The sequence below is a fragment of the Balaenoptera acutorostrata genome, chromosome 18 (assembly GCF_949987535.1).
Source record: "Balaenoptera acutorostrata chromosome 18, mBalAcu1.1, whole genome shotgun sequence".
In the NCBI taxonomy this organism is placed as follows: domain Eukaryota; kingdom Metazoa; phylum Chordata; class Mammalia; order Artiodactyla; family Balaenopteridae; genus Balaenoptera; species Balaenoptera acutorostrata.
In genome coordinates, this window is record NC_080081.1 from 28,455,643 (window position 1) to 28,471,699 (window position 16,057).

Below are 16,057 nucleotides of genomic sequence, written 5' to 3' on the forward strand. Positions count from 1 at the left end.
TAATACAGATTAAAATCAGCAAAGGAAAAAGGTGCATAGAAATCTGGGAGAAACCAGCTACAAGTTTCCATTTCTCCTCTCTTTGTGGAGTCACATGGACAGTTCTTAATCTCCCAGCAATTATATGTGATGACACAGCTGAAGTGTTTGCTGACCTAGGGAAGCTCCCCCAAGCCTTGGTGTCCAGGGTTTTTGCTGGGGGTCTGTCACATGGAGCACCCACATGACTAACCTTAGCCACTCAGTCTCCAGCCCCACAGCGGTCAAACTGCTACAGCATGGCCCAAAGTCCCAGGCATACGAAAACAGGCATTCACCATAAGCCATTACAAATGGGATAGTTGTTAGCATAAACTGTCTGGCACAGCCCAAGATCTCAGGTATATAAAGACGCTCTTATCAGGCAGGAAATTCTATGGTCTCAGAGGCTATATGCTAGGAGCCAATCAAAGGCCAATCCTAAAGACTTTCCAAATGGGGCAACCCCAAAGCCTGCTGAGTTAACACTTTATTGCTCATTCTTCATTTCTTTTTCGGTCTGCCAAAATACACCACAACGACACAACACTTTCATCAATAACAGTGATTGACTGTGGCAGAAATTGGCTGTAATTATTATGGAGGAAGCTGTGTATGTGGTTGGGAGAGAGGGAGGGTGATAGAGGTGGGTCCATACTCCCACAGACATCATCTCAGCCTCATTGGATGTGTAGGTATTTGAGTTGTAAAAGTTTCCTGGCCCACCCCTATCTGGATGTGGTCACCAAACTTCACTTTTACTTCAATCTAATACATGAAATGTTTTACTTTGTAACTTAGTGCATGTTTGTACTAAACAAATGCAGAACTGAAGCAAAGTTCATGAAAAAATTCCTATAATTATTACATGCAACACTCTCTGATATTTCCCACCCCATCCCAGTCCAGTCTATCCTATATCATTTTTAAAATGCTAGATGAATTTCAACAACTTAATTTCATGATTTACTAATAGATTATAGCTTTCAGTATAAGAAATATTGCTTACCTACTTCTAAATTGTAGACATTCATTTTTTGACATAGTAAGAATTCATGAAATATTACAGATAAAAAAGCAAGTTAGAGAGTAACGTATATACCTTACTGTTGTTCTACGTAAAATATTATAAATATATTTATATATGTGTGTGTGTGTGTGTGTGTGTGTGTGTATATATATATATATATAAAGAGAGAGCGAGAGAGAGAGAGAGAGAGAGAGAGATGTGCTTAGGAAGTTGTTGATCGAAATGTTAATCAGTGTCATGGAAGTAATTTTTAGTTACTTTGGAAGTAACTCAAGGAAGTGGGATTTTGACTATTACAGTCTTTATTCAACTTTTCTGTTTTTTTTGAATTTACTTTTTGGCACCAACATTTTTTCTTTACAAAAACTAGAAGGATATTTCTAAAAATAAAAAAAAATCTCAAGATATCAAGATTAAAAGGTTAACTAATAATCCTCATGCATGCAAAACCTGTTTTTACTTGACTGATCAGACAGAATTACCAAGATTTAGAATCAGTATAATTTTCCAAATATCTCACACCATTACTTCAGAGAATTTATTGAGGATAGATGAGAAACAAATTGTCCCTTTTTGTTACCATCAAAACTTTTAAAAAATCTACTCTCTTAGATGATAGTAAATCATTGTTCTTACCATAGTGGTAACTATAATTAAAACCTAAATAAAATAATCTGGAATATGATTAAATAAATATATGAAACTAGTAATCTTAAAATAAATACAACTAAAACGGCCTTCTCTTTGTGTTATCTGACAAAGGGAACTTCTTACTAGTCAGTAACAATAAACTTTGACAATAAATTGATAATTTATTACTGTTATGATAACTTCAGAACACTGTAAGATTCTTAATTCATTCAGGTTGTCAGTCATTGGTGTTAAAAAGAAATCAGTCCACTCTTATAGAACCCAAAGAATAAAATTTCAAATTATAACGTTATCATATTTTGGATAATTGAGTGCTGACTACATTATATTACCTGTAAAAACTTGAAACTCATACATGGTTTAAATTGCAATTCTCTATTAGTTTAACTGAAACAAGTCATTTTTCATCAAGAATAGAGCTGTGCGCAAGCAAAGGAGCCCATTTACTCTCAAGGCAAACCTGTATATCAGCAACTTCCATTACCTCCCGCATCTTATCAAACCAGACACTGGCCTAGGTGACAAATATAAAATTGACTCATTAGAGAATTATCAAGTCTCCCTAAAGAAATGATTCCTGATCCTCTTATAACTGAATTCACATTCCTAGAAAACTACCACTTTCTCTTATTCCCATTGTAAGAGATCTCTGGATGGATAAGGACTTGCCAATGGTACCTTAACTTATATTTGCATAGTTACGTTCCACCAAGATTACTTCCCTCTGTGAACACAGTGCAATGGATGAAAAGCCATATTCCTATGTAAAAGTTTCCTCTTCCTTAATTTTCCCACATATTGTCCTCTTATGGCTAAAAAAGTGTACCTCATTGTTATATCCGTGTCTACCCTCATTTGTGTTGTTTCAAAGGCCAATATTCACTCAGAAAATACTTGAATTTCTCTTCATCTTGTGAAGATCTTCTTTTGTTGTGTAATTAAGGTGGCCTATAGCCAAACAAACATCTCACTGAATCTCATGGGAATTAATAAGCATGATTTGCCAATGATTTGGGATTAGTGGTAGTTTTTGAAGAATTGGTCTTAAGCTTAATAATGAAAATGTTGGAGTGTAACTGGATTACAATATTAAATGACCCCAGAGAATAAAGACCACATAATCCTAAGCTATATGCCACTTAAGAGTTATGATAGCTACAGTATAAAATATAAAAATTGCATTATAATTGTCATAATAAAATGTGTTCTAGTGAATTAATAACATTAATGTAAAATTTCTTATTTCATCTTTTCACTTAAGATAATATGCCAATATCTAATGGAGCAAATTTCACAGGCTTGTTGGATTATGATGCAATGATTCTAATAACATTATACTATTGTGAAGATAGGTTGTGTAATTTTACCTCAAGCTCACTTTGATGCATTACTCCTCCATTGTTTTTTTAGATATAATATATTGTATAAAAATAGAACAAACCTACCACTATATGTGTATGTATTCTATAATACATTCTGAGTATTTGTGACCTGCTCACAAATCTGCTCAGTTTATAGAGGGAAATTTAATAAACACATGTTTTTAAAACTATAGATTAGCCCTGCCAAAGAAGACTGTCTTCTAAAGTTAATAAAAATCAAAGTTCTGAAAATGATAATAAAGTTATGAGCCATATGCTTGGAACAAATGGATTTTTTCTCACCTTTGACTCAAGACAAAAATACAAAAAGAGAGAGAGAGGAGGTTTCAGTCACACCGTATTTAATCCAATTTGCTTTGGGTTTAATCTCCAAAACAAGGCCGGTCTACTAATTCCCAATTATAATGGCACATGTAATCAGAATCCTCATTAGCAAAGACTGACTATATTGTCTATTAGGAATGAAAATTTGAAATGCAAATTCAGCAAATCAAAACGTTAAATGAGCTCCTATCTAAGATGCTTAGAGCTCCCGCCAGGGCAGACCACGCTGGCCGACACCTGCCCTGGATTTTCCCTCCAGCTGAATGTCTCCTTCGGTTCCAGTCTTTGCCTCCTAATTGACCTGCGTATGATCTCTGCTATAATTAACATATGCTTATTAGTAATGGCTGGTTAAAGGTTTCAACTGCTGCAGTTTACAAAGTTTAATAGAGATGGCATGTCACAGGAAAGAAGAAGCCACTACTATTTCCCTCACCAGCAAAGTCATAATGGTGAGAGTGTGTGTGGTAGAAATTACATGATTTTTCACACTGTCAGATGTATGGAAATTGTTACTGATTGATATTGAAAGTCAAGACATACATGACTCCAGGCTTCATATACACTGAGAAAGATACAAATACTTGGTGAGTCCTTTTCTCCTTTAAGCAAGTAATTTCTAATTTGGATTTAGGAAGAAGAGAAAGCGAGAAAACTTCTCTAACTGGATGAATGGCTAATGGCCTTGGGTTTATTTTGAATTAGCAATCAGAACATTTTTCTTCAGAGTAATCTCATACAATGGAATGGGAAATTTTGCACCTGACAAAAATCTTACCTAAGTCTTTATAGGGTGATGATGCTTTTAAAAGATTATGTTCAGAGTTTATATTTGGTCACCAAACGTCCTTTCTTAGTTTCTCGCTAACACCACCAGACTTAAGAGGCTGGAATGTAGCTTCCTTTTTTACTTCTAGCCCTGTAATTTGCTGGAAGAGAGATTCCATTTACTCTGAAGTTGTTTTCTTTTATTCAGAATATTTGACCAACTGTAAATCTCAATTTTCACATTCTCTCATTGATTAAGAAGTAGTAATTTGACTATTTCTAACCCAAGGGGCAATAATACCTTGATTATATACCTTGGTGCTGGTTGATCAAATTCATTCTTAAATCACTGTCTCTAGTGACATCTCTACCTTTAACAGGAGGTAAAAGTCTTTGTCCTGAGTCTTAGGAGGCCTTGGGCTGTCACTCATTGACAAAAGGATCTTAGACAAATGTATTAGTTTTCTATAGCTGGGCAACAAAATATTACAAACACAGCAGTTTAAAACAACATCCATGTATTAGCATTCAGTGTTGTAGGGCAAAAGTCTGGGCATGGTATAAATGGATTCTCTGCTCAAGATCCCACTGGGCTGACACCAAGGTGTCAGCCAGGGCGGCAGTTCTCCTCTGGGGCCTGGGGTTCTCTTCTAAGTTCCCTGGTTGTAGGCAGAATACATTTCCTTTTAGCTGGGGGATTGAGGCTCATGTTTCCTTGCCGGCTGTCAGTCAGGGCTGCTCTCAGCTGCTAGAGGCTGCCCACATCCCTTGCCACACGGCCTCCTCAATCTTTACACTAGCAACATCTCATTGAATCCTTCTTCTCCTTCAAATCTCGACTTCTTTTTCTGCAATCAGTGAAAGAAAACTCTCCATTTAAAGAGCTTATGTGACTGGGTTACATTCACCCAGATAATATCTCTATTCTAAGGTCAACTGAGCTACATCATGTAGCCTAATCATGAAGTAAAACCCATCCTAGGGGTTTATGGGGATTATGCAAGATGGTACATCAAGGAGGTGAGAAATCTTGCAATTCTGTCCACCACAGCAGGCCATTTAGTTTCTCTTGGCCTCACTTTCCTAATGCAAGTGAGGAGACTAGATTAGACAATCTCTAGCTCCTTTTCCCCATATCTCCAAATTTCCAGGGCCAAATGATTACAAACTCGTGACTCACAGACACAAACCACCAATTAATTGCTATACACTCAGTTGGATTGTTTTATTTGATTGGTCAGTTGGGTTTTGCTTAAATGATGATAGAATAACTCCCATTACTAGGATTTCTAGGTAAAATAAAAGAGAATGATACACATGGTCTCCAATTTTAATAAACAACAAAATAGCCTTGGAGACAAAATAAAAAGTTATATACAAAGGGCAATTATGAGACGAATAATGTGCTTGTTCAGAGATGAAAGCTCAATATTGGCTAGTGGTAAAGAAAATGTTGCCTTGGACAGCTACATGTAAAAAAATAAAATTAAAACATTCTTTAACACCATACACAAAAATAAACTCAAAACAGATTAAAGACCTAAATGTAAGACCAGATACGATAAAACTCAGAGGAAAACATAGGCAGAAACTCTTTGACATAAATCGCAGCAATATCTTTTTCAATCCACCTCCCAGAGTAATGGAAATAAAAACAAAAATAAACAAAAGGGACCTAATTAAACTCAAAAGCTTTTGCACAGCAAAGGAAACCATAAACAAAATGAAAAGACAGCCCAAAGAATGGGAGAAAATATTTGCAAACGATGCTACTGACAAATTAGTCTTCAAAATTTACAAACAGCTCATGCAGCTCAATATCACAGAAACGAACAACCCAATCAAAAAATGGACAGAAGACCTAAAGAGACATTTCTCCAAAGAAGGCATACAGATGGCCAAGAGGCACATGAAAAGATGCTCAACATCGCTAATTATTAGAGAAATGCAAATCAAAACTACAATGAGATATCACTTTACACCAGTCAGAATGATCATCATCAAAAAATCTGCAAACAATAAATGCTGGAGAAGGTGTGGAGAGAAGGAAACCTTCCTACACTGTTGGTGGGAATGTAAATTGGTGCAGCCACTATGGAGAACAGTATAGAGGTCCCTTAAAAAACTAAAAATAGAGTTACCATATGATCCAGCAATCCCACTCCTAGGCATATATCCGGAGAAAAACATGGTTCGAAAGGATACATGCACCCCAACGTTCACTGCAGCACTGTTTACAATAGTCAAGACATGGAAGCAACCTAAATGTCCATCAACAGTTGAATGGGTAAAGAAGATGTAGTACATACATACAATGGAATATTACTCAGCCATTAAAAAGAAGGAAATAATGCCATTTGCAGCAACATGGATGGACCTGGAGATTATCATACTAAGTGAAGTAAGTCAGACAGAGAAACACAAATATCATAAGATATTGCTTATGTGTGGAATCTTAAAAAAATGATACAAATGAACTTATTTACAAGACAGAAACAGACTCACAGACTTAGAGAATGAATTTATGGTTACTGGGGGGAAAAGTGGGAGGGAGAGATAGATTGGGAGTTTGGGATTGACATGTATACACTGCTATATTTAAAATAAAATGCCTTTCCATCAAAAAAAAAATCTTGCTCGAACATTTTCTTTTTCACCTTATTCTGTCAATAGCACAGGGTTCTAACAAGGTGATGCCCATGGATTTTTTATGAAGTTCTCGTCCCAGAGTTTTTCTGATTTATTTCAAAATTTATTGAATTTCCTAACAAAAATCCATCTGTTCAAAAACTAGGTTAAGAGAAGTTTTTCTTCTCTACACTTGCTTAACCCTAAGTAAAGCAGTCACATTTTAATACATCTGGTGTTCTGAGGAACAAGTCTGACTTCCAAATACCACTTCATCCAACTTTAAAACTTCAGAAACACTCATGCATTCCTTTGCATTATTAAATTATTTTTCACACAGGCACATTCTTCTGCTTTGGAGCAGTATTCATAGCTTCAGCATTGCTCAACACAATCTTCCCATACTGGGGGGAAGTGTGTGTATTAATAGCCCAGTCAGGTGTTTGCATGCATCTAATTTTAAAACTGTAAAGACAATAAGAAAGAAGAAAACATAATTCCTTTTCTTCTTTCTAGGCTCTGGGATTAAATCTAAAAAATGAAAGTACTAAAAATTTTGAAAAGTGTTTCTTTGCTTGGTGATGAATTACTTGAAATAATGTGTTAATTTAAGAATAAGGCATTGTAACTTTATCCTTTTGAGAGTATTAATCTTTCAAAAAAAGCTACATTTTGGGCATACAAAAGCAAGAGGTAAAAGCATATATTCTTCCTTTGTAATGGGAATATGAATTTTGTCTTTCCTAGCTTAAATAATGAACAAAAACCCTTTGGTCAAGGATACTTTTGCAATGAACTTCATTGAAAGTATGTTTGAGGTGGGCTTATATATATGATAACACTCTTAGGGACTGAGAATTTATCACTGATCACGTATACTGGTCTCTAAAAACATCAAAAGCCCAGGTGAGCATTTCGGTTCCTTAAGTTTAATCTCTGCGTATTTAAGGTTAATTATATATATGCAAACATTCCTTTTATAAACAGCCCACTTTTCCTCCCTCTCATCATGTGATTCTTTGCTCCACTTGAAATTTAGTTTTAGTCTCTTGACATTCAATTGCTATGCATAGGGGTCTGTAGTAGAACTGGGGGTTGGGTAACAAAAATTTTTACCTTAAAATGGCTATATTCTACTTTCAGTGAAATTATTCCACACATCTCCACAATCAAATTTATATATTGGCTTTTTCTTCTTTGACTGTAATTGGTAAAATATTTGGAACCTAGTTGTACAGACCAAGCCACACTTGGATAATACTAGATTTTAAGCTCCTCTGTAAAATAAGGTATTATCCATTTGAGAGACTGTAAAGCTGTGTGTATTTCCATTTTTGGAAAAAAAAATTGCACTCCTCGGAGTCTCCATGTTGGAGAGTGAAGCTCTAATTCTAAAGCACTAAATTCTGAATTTCGTAGTCTCTGGATTCAGATGGCTATATGACTAAGGAAAACATACTTAACCTAAGACAATTTTTTCACTTGTAAAATAGAGATAATTATAGTATTCACCTCAATGAATTGTGGTAAGAATTTAATGAGTTAGTACTTATAAAACACCTAACACGGTGCTTGGCACACAGTAAAATGTTTAGCAACTGTTGTCATCACTATTGCTACTGCTATGTCTGAATTAAACTGGTTTGTGATTTTGTGATTTCAAAATATATTAATTTTAGTGTTTTTTAAAAAACAGTTCAGGTAGTCAATATTATGTTTAACTAACCAGCTCCGAGAAACATTCCTGTACTCTGAAAACTGAGGATTAAATGGATAATATGAGCAAAGGGATCAAGATTTGCCTGGAGCAGAACTCAAGAAGTGCTAGCCATTTTTCTTCTTGGAATCACCCGGTGATACCTACCACCCACCCGCAGTTAATCACTATCAAAATTTGGAAGTACTTCTTTGCAGTCAATTTTCTGTACATAATTAGGTGTGCATTTTATGTTTATTCTATCATTCCATGATGAGTCATGCACAATAAAAATATAAAAAGGTAAGAATAGCTTTTGGATGCAAAATGGAAACAGTAGGTGTAGTTTTTTGTATTTTTTAAAAACTTTATTTATTTATTTTTGGCTGCGCTGGGTCTTCGTTGCTGGGTGCAAGCTTTCTCTAGTTGCGGTGAGCGGGGGCTACTCTTCGTTGCGGTGCGTGGACTTTTCATTGTGGTGGCTTCTCTTGTTGCGGAGCACGGGCTCTAGGCACACGGGCTCAGTGGTTGTGGCACGCAGGCTCTAGAGCGCAGGCTCAGTAGTTGTGGCGCACGGGCTTAGTTGCTCCGTGGCATGTGGGAATCTTCCCGGACCAGGGCTCGAACCCATGTCCCCAGCACTGGCAGGCGGATTCTTAACCACTGCGCCACCAGGGAGGCCCCAGTAGGTGTAGTGACAAGAGTATATATTACTTATGTCTCTGTGTTCATCTTTCTTACCATTTATCTGTCTTCCTCACTTTTGCTTTAGCATCTCTAATGCTTATTGCCAAACTTCACTCTCTTTCCACTTCTTCCTCTTCCACTGCCACTAGGCTCTCCTCCAAGCTACTGTCATCTCTCACTTCGTATACACAAAAAACCTCCATACTGATATTTCAATACCCATTTCTTCCCTTCTCTAATTTCATTTTTCAAGAAAACACACAAAACAGAGGAAATTCTCCCCTTTTCTTAAGAGTATTCTACTATTGAATTATCAAGTGGCAGAGAGAGAGACAGTGGGAGAGAAAGAAGAGGGAGGAGGAGGAGAGAAGGAGAAGGAGAAGGAGGAATGGAGGAGGAGAAGGAAGTGGAGGAGGAGGTGGGGAGGGGGGAGGAGGAGGAAGAGGGGGAGGAGGAAGGGGAAGAAGAAGAAGAAAGGGAATTCAGCTTTAATAAACACGCAGATTCTTACACTTAAATACTTTCAGCATAATTTTGAGTTCTGTTATGTTGGAAAATAAACAATTTATTTGTTTGGGGGGAGGTCATTATAATACTTTTAGTTCTTACAGATGTTGAATATCTTAATTTGGTGCTGTCTCAAAGTCTTCCTGAAGATTTTGGGATGGAGACTCACATCTTCAGCAGACCCAGCCACTGCCACTGGATGGTCCCTCAGGGTAGTTTGTTGCCAAGTCACCATCTCTCCCAGTTCTTTTCTTTTCAGTGGTGCCCTAGGAACACACTTTCAGATTAAACTCGGGAGCCTGCTCTGTTTCTGCCTCTACCCCTCAGCCCAGAAGGGGTGGATGGGGCACTGTTGGGAAGGGAAGTCCCTAGCCAAAGGCATGATTTGTCTCAGGACTTTGGCTTGTGTTCACTCCTCTTGTTTGGGTGTGACAACATTTCTGACATGAGGTCAGTGCAGCCAGAGAATATGTACTCTATATCCGGGTGCCCCAAAGTTAAGCTGCAAATATTTTCTTTGCTTGAGGTTTATGCAGCTCATATTAGTCCCCATAAGATACTTCTCTAGCTCACCTTAACAAATAAAATGCTTAAAATTCAAAACCAAACTTGATCATCATGACAATATTGTTTATATATTTGGTTCTAGAGGCTTCAACTGATTTAGACAATAGTCTGATAACCATCTAACACAGTGCTTCTCAACCTTGGCTGTATAATATAAGCACCTGGGGGACTTCAGGAGCTCTTGATACCTGGGTGTTTCCCCTAGAGGTTCTGATGTAATTGGTCCCGGATGAGATATTATAAAATCTCCCCAGGTGATTCTAATTGCATTCAAGGTTGAGATCCACTGATATAAAGAGAGTCTAAATATATGTACACTTTGTTTTTTTGATATTGAGCTGCATGAGCTGCTTGTAAATTTTGGAGATTAATCCTTTGTCAGTTGCTTCTTTTGCAAATATTTTCTCCCATTCTGAGAGTTGTCTTTTTGTCTTGTTTATGGTTTCCTTTGCTGTGCAAAAGCTTTTAAGTTTCATTAAGTCACATTTGTTTATTTTTGTTTTTATTTCCATTTCTGTAGGAGGTGGGTCAAAAAGGATCTTGCTGTGATTTATGTCATAGAGTGTTCTGCCTATGTTTTCCTCTCAGAGTTTTATAATGTCTGGCCTTACATTTAGGTCTTTAATCCATTTTGAGTTTATTTTTGTGTATGGTGTTAAGGAGTGTTCTAATTTCATTCTTTTACATGTAGCTGTCCAGTTTTCCCAGCACCACTTATTGAAGAGGCTGTCTTTTCTCCATTGTATATTCTTGCCTCCTTTATCAAAAATAAGGTGACCATATGTGGATGGGTTTATCTCTGGGCTTTCGATCCTGTTCCATTGATCTATATTTCTGTTTTTGTGCCAGTACCATACTGTCTTGATTACTGTAGATTTGTAGTATAGTCTGAAGTCAGGGAGCCTGATTCCTCCAGCTCCGTTTTTCTTTCTCAAGATTGCTCTGGCTATTCGAGGTCTTTTGTGTTTCCACACACATTGTGAAATTTTTTGTTCTAGTTCTGTGAAAAATACCATTGGTAGTTTGATACGGATTGCATTGAATCTGTAGATTGCTTTGTGTAGTATAGTCATTTTCACAATGTTGATTCTTCCAATCCAAGAACGTGGTATATCTCTCCATCTGTTTGTATCATCTTTAATTTCTTTCATCAGTGTCTTATAGTTTTCTACATACAGGTCTTTTGTCTCCTTAGGTAGGTTTATTCCTAGGTATTTTATTCTTTTTGTTGCAATGGTAAATGGGAGTGTTTCCTTAACTTTTCTTTCAGATTTTTCATCATTAGTATATAGGAATGCAAGAGATTTCTGTGCATTAATTTTGTATCCTGCTACTTTACCAAATTCATTGACTAGCTCTAGTAGTTTTCTGGTAGCATCTTTAGGATTCTCTATGTATAGTATCATGTCATCTGCAAACAGTGACAGCTTTACTTCTTCTTTTCCGATTTGGATTCCTTTTATTTCTTCTTCTTCTCTGATTGAAGAACCCAATCTAAAAATGGGCAGAAGACCTAAAGAGACATTTCTCCAAAGAAGATATACAGATTGCCAAGAAACACATGAAAGGATGCTCAACATCACTAATCATTAGAGAAATGCAAATCAAAACTGCAGTGAGGTATCACCTCACACCAGTCAGAATGGCCATCATCAAAAACTCTACAAACAATAAATGCTGGAGAGGGTGTGGAGAAAAGGGAACCCTCTTGCACTGTTGGTGAGAATGTAAATTGATACAGCCACTATGGAGAACAACATGGAGGTTCCTTAAAAAACTAAAAGTAAAACTACCATACGACCCAGCAATCCCACTACTGGGCATATACCCTGAGAAAACCATAATTCAAAAAAAGTCATATATCACAATGTTCATTGCAGCTCTATTTACAATAGCCAGGACATGGAAGCAACCTAAGTGTCCATCGACAGATGAATGGATAAAGAAGATGTGGCACATATATACAATGGAATATTACTCAGCCATAAAAAGAAACAAAATTGAGTTATTTGTAGTGAGGTGGATGGACCTAGAGACTGTCATACACAGTGAAGTAAGTCAGAAACAGAAAAACAAATACCATATGCTAACACATATTTATGGAATCTAAAAAAAAAAAAAAAGGTCATGAAGAACCTAGGGGCAAGATGGGAATAAAGATGCAGACCTACCAGAGAATGGACTTGAGGATATGGGGAGGGGGGAGGGTAAGCTGGGACAAAGTGAGAGAGTGGCATGGACATATATACACTACCAAATGTAAAATAGATAGCTAGTGGGAAGCAGCCGCATAGCACAGGGAGATTAACTCAGTGTTTTGTGACCACCTAGAGGTGTGGGATAGGGAGGGTGAGAGGGAGGGAGATGCAAGAGGGAAGAGATATGGGGATATATGTATATGTATAGCTGATTCACTTTGTTATAAAGCAGAAACTAACACACCATTATAAAGCAATTATACTCCAATACAGATGTTAAAAATAAATAAATAAATATATGGATAATGAAACCAGAGGTGGCCAAACCCAAAGAGATTTTCTATGGCTTTCCTCCTGCTATCCTGACCCACAGCACTGACCGCCTGAACTTCAGCCACTCTGGACTTCCCTCGGTTCCTCTCATTTTCCTCGCTCTTCTCATTTCAACCCCTTTGCACAGGCTGGTCCTTGTACCTGAGTCAGCAGACCCTTTTCTGCCCACATCAATGCCTAGTTCTTGTCCATTCAGCCTTTAGATCTCATTCCAATTGTAATTTCCTTGAGAAAATCTTGCTTGATCTCCCGCACACCATGTGTGCCCTATCATAGCCATGTCATATACAGCAAGTTCATCTTATTCATTACATGCTTCCCACTGGAGAGACAGGAGAACCAAGAAACTTAGCACCTGCACCTTGACCACAGACTGTTTGGGTCCAAGTCCTGGCACATCACATCCTGGCTGTTGGATTTGGACAAGTTATTTAACTTCACTGGGCCTCAGTTCCCACATCTATAAAATGGAGATAAGAGCTGTATTCACTTCATAAAGTTGGTAAGAGAATGACATGAGGTAATATACAGAGAATACGTAGAATAGTGGCTCCCACACAATAAGTACTATGGAGTATTCCTGTTTCATGTTAGAGTTAAATGTCTGTTTCTCTCACTAGAATGTGGGCTCCATGAAGGCAAGCCCACCCATGTCTAGTTTTTTCTTTCCTCTACTTTGTTTCTAATGGTATGTACGTATTAGAAATACAAAAAATGAGTATTGAATAAATGAATGAATGAAAATGAAAATAAGTTGATTAGAGACACGTTGTACAGAGAATTTCTCATGACATTGTCTTGTAAACATTCTCTCATCTTTCAGTGTTGTCTAAGTGTATGATTTTTAAAGCCTGGATAATTGCAAATGAATAATTGTCCATTAAGTGGGTTGTTTCTAAGTTTTAATACAGCTTCCAACATACAATAAAGTGATTTTTTGTTTACTATGTTTTCACTTGAAGAGCCAACATTTAGAATGAAATAAATGGTTAAAGGTTTAATTGTAGAATTGGGTGGCTTATATAATTCAAAAACTGGATAATTGGGTCTTGGTTAAACAGGAATTAATGGTACCTTGTTAGTGTGTAAGAAACATTAAATAATAATAACACCAGTATAAAGTTTGGTATTTCTTTTATATTTCGTAAAACTAATAAACCATTGAACATTACCTGAGGGCTACTGCCCCTTAACTTTTAATTTAAATTGATTTTATGTTTAACTTATGACTGTTCAAAAATATTAGGAAATGTAAAAGAGAAATGCAACTTCATAAATCAATGTGTTCTGGATTGCCAGTTTAATTTCTGTATTGATTTAGTGCCCAGCCTGGCGGTATCTACAGGAAGGCATAAAACATAGAGTCATCACTGGATAAAGGGTCAGGCAGATAATACAAGAGTCATAGCCAAAAAACTTCCTCTGATTAATCTCTATGGTAGGAGAAATAAGCACATTGGTAAACTAGAGTTTAGATTTTGGCTTACACCTCATTTTTATAGCTCCTTATATTAATAGAATCTTTTGCCTTCATCATGGCTGATAGCATATGAGAGTGAGTAGTATATTTGGTCTCCTGATTTTAAAAATATGTAACACCTATGAATTTCAAACATTTTTATGTAATGCAAAATATTATGCTTTCTAATTATAAAGTAGAAATTCAATTTAATGGCCACTAGATTTGGGAATTGTCATTAAGCTTCATATATATATTAAACAAATATAAATATATATTAAATATACATATTTAAAGGTATTAAAAAGATTCATTTTTATTGGTGGCATAAGTAACCTTACTGCATTCGATGTATCCCTGTAAGTCAGATTTAAAATTGTTTTTGGATAAAAAGTCTTTTTTGGAAAGGGTAGCATAAACAAACACTCTAATAAATAGCATAAATTTTGGAATCAAAATGATTGGATTTCTCTCTTGGCACCACTATTTAATAATTGGAAGATCTTGGTTAAGTTATGAAGTAAAATAATGCACATAAAGCGCTTCTCATCATACCAGGCATAGAGTAAGTGTTCAATAAATGTTAGCTCTATTCACATAATAGTGAGAGCAGCAACAGCAGTAACAACGATAATGATAATAATAATAATACATTGTGACATAAGATTATTTCAAACTTTTATAAATTATAGCATTTATTTTTTTATTTCATTTTATTTTTTTTATTCCTTTTAAGTTTCAAGTACTTATTATGTGTCTATACATGTTTTTAAGCATTTTCCATGTATAGTTTATTTAATTGTCACAAAAACCAAAGGGGGGAAAAACGAATATGTGAGGGGATGGATGTGTTAATTAACTTGATGGGGGGAGTCCTTTCCCAACATATACGTATATCAAATCATCACGTTGTACACGTTAAATATCTTACAATTTTGTTTGTCAGTCATACCTCAGTAAAGCTGAAAAAAAGAAGTCTTGCACCTTTATAAGTAAAGCATTAATATTCCTTAGGATCAGATAGAAGACCCTTGAAGTTCTGGGCCCTATCAATTTTTCTAACTTCATCTCCCATCACTTTCTGCCCCTCTCCATGCCACACCCCCATTTCGTTTACAGAATGCATCATTTTCTAGCTTTCAAGGCATAAAGTATCACACTCTTCTCTGTGTCTATCATACTTTTTCACTTCACCATTAAATCAACAAAGATTGGGAACTCCCCGGCGGTCCAGTGGTTAGGACTCCAGCTTTCACAGTTGAGGGCGCGAGTTCAATCCCTGGTCTGGGAACTAAGATCCCACAAGCCGTGTGGCATGGCCAAAAAATTAATAATAATAATAATAATAATTATACATCAATGAAGATTTATCAAGTGCCAGCTGTATATTCGATACTGGGTGAGGCTCCCAGAACGTGGTTTTGAGCCTGGATGATTCATTCACTCACTTGACATCCATCTATCCATCCACCAACCATTGTTCCATTCTCTCAGTTACTCAATATCCATTGATTAGTGTCAACTATGAGTTGGTATGTTAGTTTTCTATTGCTACATAACAAATTTCCACAAACTTCTCAGCTTAAAACAACCATTTATTGGCTCATAGTTCTGTAGGACAGAAGTCTGGGCATGGCCTGACTGGGTTCTCTGCTCAGACTCACAAAGCCAAAATCAAGGTGTTGGCAGAACTAAGTCCCTTTCTGGAACCTCTGGGGAAAAATCCACTCGCAAGCTCATTCTTGTTGTTGGCAGAATTCATTTTCATTGCAGGACTAAGGTCTCGGCATCTTTCCTGGCTGTCAATTT